Source organism: Plectropomus leopardus, chromosome 12 (genome assembly GCF_026936395.1).
Source record: "Plectropomus leopardus strain MGB_pleo_1.0 chromosome 12, ASM2693639v1, whole genome shotgun sequence".
NCBI lineage: Eukaryota > Metazoa > Chordata > Actinopteri > Perciformes > Serranidae > Plectropomus > Plectropomus leopardus.
In genome coordinates this window covers 11677239-11683238 of record NC_142187.1, presented here as the reverse complement: position 1 = coordinate 11683238, position 6000 = coordinate 11677239, and positions in this window count along the sequence as shown.

Below are 6000 nucleotides of genomic sequence, written 5' to 3'. Positions count from 1 at the left end.
TTCATGAGACAAGACATAAACATGAGCTATAGTCTCAAGGTAATGATATAAAAACGTTTTTTTTTTTAAATGGAAGGAATGGAAAAAAAAAGACAGGTCAAAACTAAACAGAAGCAACATGTGCATTTTAGTGTATTTAAGCACATACGTATGTATGCTTGAGTTCATAGTTTCAGGCCAGTTGGACTGTTCATAGTTCATCAGTAGGTCCCAGATTTTGTAAAATCTCTCTATGGAACCCTTGAGGGTGCTTCTTGTTTTTGTTTTTTTCCTGCTTGATGTTCTGCATCACATTTATGATCCATTTGCTGTGCAATGGAGAGAATAAGCCCTTCCATTTGATTAAAATTGAATGGCTAAATAGCTAATAGGGAGGAAAAGTCAAGTCAAGTCAAGTCAATTTTATTTATAGAGCCCATTATCACAAAACATGTACTTACCTCAGAGGGCTTTACAGTGTACAACATCCCTCTGCCCTTAGACCCTCACATCACCCAAGGAAAAACTCCTCAGGAAGAGCGGTAGAGGATGATGAGGGATCCCTCTTCCAGGACGGACAGAAGTGCAATAGATGTTGTAAATAACAAATGAAATATAATCATGGCAAAAAGGAAAGAGAAAGAGAGAGGAGGAGAGAGGCACAGCAATAATAGAAACAGATGCATGTCATATTACAATAACGATAGGTGTGAAATTATTAATTGCACTCTATGATGATGTTGAGGGTGATGATAAGAGTCTCATGTGTATATTGATAGGGAGGTGTCCAAAGGCAAGATCACAGAATTGGCACAACCAGGACCAGACCACAATCAGGGCGAGCGGGGGGTACAGTATCAGTACAGCCACAGCCTGAGCACATCCAAAGGCAGGGTCACAGCATCAGTACAGCTATCACCCCGGTCAGGCACAGCCAAGGCAATGATCTTCTGGAAGTGTGTGGGAATACTGGCATTATCCGAAATTTAGATAACCAAAAATTGCTATTGTGTGACAAGGCATAGTATTACAGCTGCAAGTCATGTTAATGATAACCAAAAAGTTCAATTTTGGTCTTATCACGCCAAATGATTTTGTTCCAGAAGTTTTGAGGCTTGTCAGTGTGATGTTTGGCATATTTTAGGTGGGCTGTATGATCGGTTATAATAATAAAAAAAAAGTCCAGTTTTCACAAATTCTGCCAGGTGTGTGTACATTTATTAGCACAACTGTTAATCTTCCAATTCCTGTATGACACTGATAGCTAATACTATGGTAATGCCTCTAGCTTGCTAACACGCTAATCACAATTAGCATCCCAAACTGCATCATTTGTTAAAAATGCACACAGATGTATTCAAATTGATGCAATTAACTAGATCAAGGAGGAATCTCTTTAAACATTATCGATATATTCACCGTCTGCCGTTGGCAACAGTGTCAGAGTTAAGTGGCTTCTGCAGACAGAAGGCCAGCTGAAGACTAACATACAGGTAATGAAATGACTCATCATGTAATTGTGAATAAACTAAATGTTGAAATGAATATGGATCAGATTTCATTAGAACTGCCGGTGTTTTCTTTCAGCTATTTGATTTTTTCCCTCCAATTAATTTTGTGTATGTGTGTGATTCTAACTAGGTGTTAAATACGTCACTTTTTACCAGAGCAGAGAAAATATTTTTTGTCAGACGACTGGTATTCCTGCTGAATGTGATTATGAAATAATGTATGTCCAGATCAGAAACAAGCAGAAACAAAACCATATTTGAAAAATATTGATTCTTTGCAAATGTGTGTCCATTTGTCATTCGAGGGAAAATAATACATTTCCTTCTAAGCCGATAATTAACTCTGTCTCTCAGGGAGGCGGCTTGAGCAAATTTTACTGCAAAGTCATGACAGCGGATTAATAAACCTGATGCTTAGGACATTGTAAAGAATGTTACTAAAGAAAGCTATATTTTTGTAAATTTTTATACTTGATTGTTTAGCAATTATGGTAGTTTTGTCAAGAATACAAGTTAAAATCCCCCTCAAAATTCCCATAACCACAGTTTTCTGGGACCCAATATATCTGATCTTGCTGTCGTTTTTCTGCTCCTATCAAACTGGTCTTTGGAGCCATGAAAACCTAGAGAAGCATTGAGCCATGCCATCTCTTATCAAAATTCCCGACACAGGCAGAAAACAGTCAAAATCACAGTAGGGCCACAGAACAAGGAGGCATGGCCATAGAGGTTGAAATAACAAGCTGCTTTACTGTGTTGGTGTTATTCACACGGACTGTGACTGAGCATGAAAAGCCAACAGCAAACTCAGGTTCTTGTTTTCCTTCCCAGGTGAATCCATACAGATCCATGTTCAAACAAAACAAGCCTGAACAAGTGATTATGTTATTAAGAGCAGGGAGCAGCACAAACTGAAGTTGAAATTTCTTTAGATTATGATTCTAAATTGAGAGGTGGAAAAAGCTAAAATAGAGTTTAATTGGTCCACATAAGTTGCATTACTCCCCAGAATTTGGTGAATAAATTATTATGCAACATAAATTAAATTAGGTTTTTAGACCAGTGCACTGCCAGGAATCAGTTAGAAACAAAATGAATGAAATATCCATTCTCATGGGCAGTCATTTTTAATAATTCCCAAGCATATCAAATCATTCAGCTGTTGATTTAAAAGAACATTATTATCACTGATCTTGTTTCCATGGAGAATGGCTTTAAGTTTTATTTACACCCAACTAAGTTTTCTTTCAATGTTTCAGTGCTGACAGGCGTTATTTCCTATTTCATGCATGGTTGTGGAGGTAAACAGTGATAGCTTTCCTCCACAGTTTACCATATTGCTAAACAATTCCCCCTATCCTTTTGTGAAATAGTGCTTGTCAAGAGATCAATGTGTCAGAAATCTCAGAGCGAACAGAGACTAACTAAAACACTTCCCTTCATAGACCTGACTTCATAGACCTCCCACAGGTGTGGTTCCCAAATAGTAATCAGCAGCTGAGGCACCTGGGATACTTCCTGTCTCTTCCATATATGGTCATCTTAGATATAAAGAAAATTTAAGTCATTAAAATCTTCTGGAATATAAATATAAAATATAAATATATATAATATTAAAAAAAAAAACTAATGATGTTCTGACAGTATGACACTAAAACCTAACATAACTTATTTCTTTTGCAATCTTGCCAAGCCCAAAATCATGATAATTCATTTCAATTTCTAATTTTATCTATAGGGCCAATTTCACAAATTACAATTTGCCTGAGAGGGCTATAAATATGGATAACAATAAAGCTATTGAAGTAAAGTTGTAACATGCAGGTTTTTTTCTTTTTGCCATTGCTATTGAACACATTCACATTTCCCTTTCAGTGAATACAAATCAGTGTTTTGGCCACCAGACACAGATGAATGTACATCCAAAAGAACCATGCAATTTTTTACAAGTATAATACCTGTGCTGGTGACCATTTATTGCAACAAAAATTTGTTTTGTCTTTTATTTCATTTAGAAAAGATGTCGGTGAAGGACTGGGTAGAATAGATAAGTCAGGGCTCCCAGAAAAGTTGAAACTGTGGTGTTTGCAGTTTGGGTTATTACCTAGGTTAATGTGAGCACTGTCAGTCTATGAAGTTCCAGCATCTGTTGTGGAGAGAATGGAAAGGTTGGTTAGCTCATATATTAGGAAGTGGTTAGGTGCTCCCAGGTGTCTAAGTAGTGTGGCATTGTATGGGAAAGGGATTCTTCAGCTGCCAGTATCTAGCTTAACAGGGGAGTTTAAGTGCACCAAGGTCAAGGCAGAGCTGTTGTCAGCCGGGAGTAAGGATGTAATAATTAGGATAGTGGTTTCAAATCCATCCAAGGGGAGAAAGTGGAACCCAAGAGCAGCAGTTCAGGACGCAGAGGCTGCTCTTAGGCATGCAGAGATAATAGGTAATGTTCAATTTGGCCGGGGAGGCTTGGGGCTTGGGCTAGGCAAACCAGTGTTGAATACGGCAGGCCCCAAGGATAGAAGAAAGCTGGTAGTGGAACAGGTACGTAGGCAGGAGGAGACTGTAAGGGGTGCTCAGGCAGTGGCTCAGGCTAAGCAGTGTCAGTGGTTGAACTGGGAAAGTGTAGAGAGGAGGAAGCTTAGCTGGAGGGAGCCACATTAGATTTCTGATAGGGGCTACATATGATGTGTTGCCAACCGCCCAGAACTTGAAGCTCTTGGTAAATGGCAACCCATCATGCCCATTGTGTTCAGGTACTGCAACCTTAAGACATATTTTGTCAAGCTGCAAAATTAGTTTATCACAGGGCCGGTATACGTGGCAACATAATCAGGTGTTGAGAAGCTTAGCTGCAGGTATTGAGGAGAGAAGAAGATAGGTAAATTCAGGAGGTTTTAAAAAAGAGAGTCTAAATGTCCAGTTTGTATGTGAGGGGGAGAAACAAAGAGGCAGTAAGTTAGGGAAGAGGCAGGGGTGTGGTCACCTGGAAGGAGCTTGTGATTGGGAAATGCAGGCAGATTTAGGAGGAAGGCTTGTTATTGCACAGGAAATAGTGTGTACTAATTTGAGGCCTGACATAGTGCTGTGGTCTGTGAGTCAACGGATCGTTTATTTCATTGAGCTTACAGTCCCTTGGGAAGCCTCAGTGGAAGAAGCCTATGAAAGGAAGAAATTGAGGTATACAGACTTACAGGCAGAAGCTGAGCAGAGAGGATGGAAAGCTAGGGTTCGCCCAGTTGAAGTGGGATGTAGGGGATTTGTAGCTGGATCAGCTACCTCTCTCCTGGGGTAGCTGGGAGTAAGGGGACACAGCTTGAGAAAGACAGTGAGGGATATGTCAGATGAGGCAGTTAAATCCAGTCAGTGGATTTGGATTAGGAGAAACAATGGTAGTTGGGCACCAGCAGGGGGACCCACTGAATGGACAACTCCTTGAGATCAGGTGGAGAGATCCACCAATCAGTCTTCTCAAGAGAAAATCCAGGAAGTGGGAGGGTATTTAGGAGTGGGAGTGGCCTGTTTGAGTCTTTTTGTGTGAGACCATGCTGCCATCCAAGTAAGTGTGTTTGTTGATCCAATTCACCCTTAATTCCCTTAGCTTGAGTCTTGTATGTGAGTTGTAGTATATTAGCAATTGTGATGCATGTGCTAGGAAAGGTAGCATCGGCACAGTCAGTACCTGGAGTCTGCGTAAATAGTGCCTGGTGATACTGCTGTTTGGGCTGTGATAGCCATGTGATAGCCAGCCTAGCTAGCTTAGTTAGCTCCGTTTAGCCTCCTGGGGGATAGCCATGTGTTAGCTTAGCTTTGCTTTGTATCTGCGGTAGCCTGTGGTATCTGTCTGTAGGCTGTGATAGCCATGTGATAACTTGCCTAGCTAGCTTGGCTAGTGTAGTTTAGCCTTAGCCTTGTATCTGTGATAGCCATGCTTTATTGTAGCTTAGCCTTGTAACTGTGATAGCTTTGTAGTAGATTAGCTTGTATCTGTGAGTAGTTTAGCTTAGCCCTGTATTTGTAATAGCCAGGTGGTACTGCCACTACCTGGAGCTTGCATAAACGGAGCCTGGGTCTGTTGAAGATGGCAGGACTGTTTGTGCTGCATAGGAGCAGTGAGGGCTGGCACATGGGGAGTGCTTTAGGATGCCAGAGTTCACTGCCTAGCCTCCTGGAGGTGTTGTGGGACCAACTAGGTAAAACACTGATGAAAGGAGGTTCCCACCTGATGACCCCAAAGATGTGTTTGTCTTCACTGCTCTCTGACCTTTATATTTAAGCCATAATAGCTTATTGGTGACCCTTTCTTTAGTGAGTGCTTATTCTTTTCTGGAGCACAAGTTGAAATCCCTGTCTGTGTGACAGGGAGGAGGGGGAGGTGGCAGAGCTTTCAGCCTGATCCGGCGGGGGGTCATTTTTAGTTCGTTCAATATGGATTTATGGCTTTTAAAACAGGAAGTGTTTTGATACATAAATGAAACATGTTGATTCTACATGTAAGTTTTTTTCTCTTTTTTAA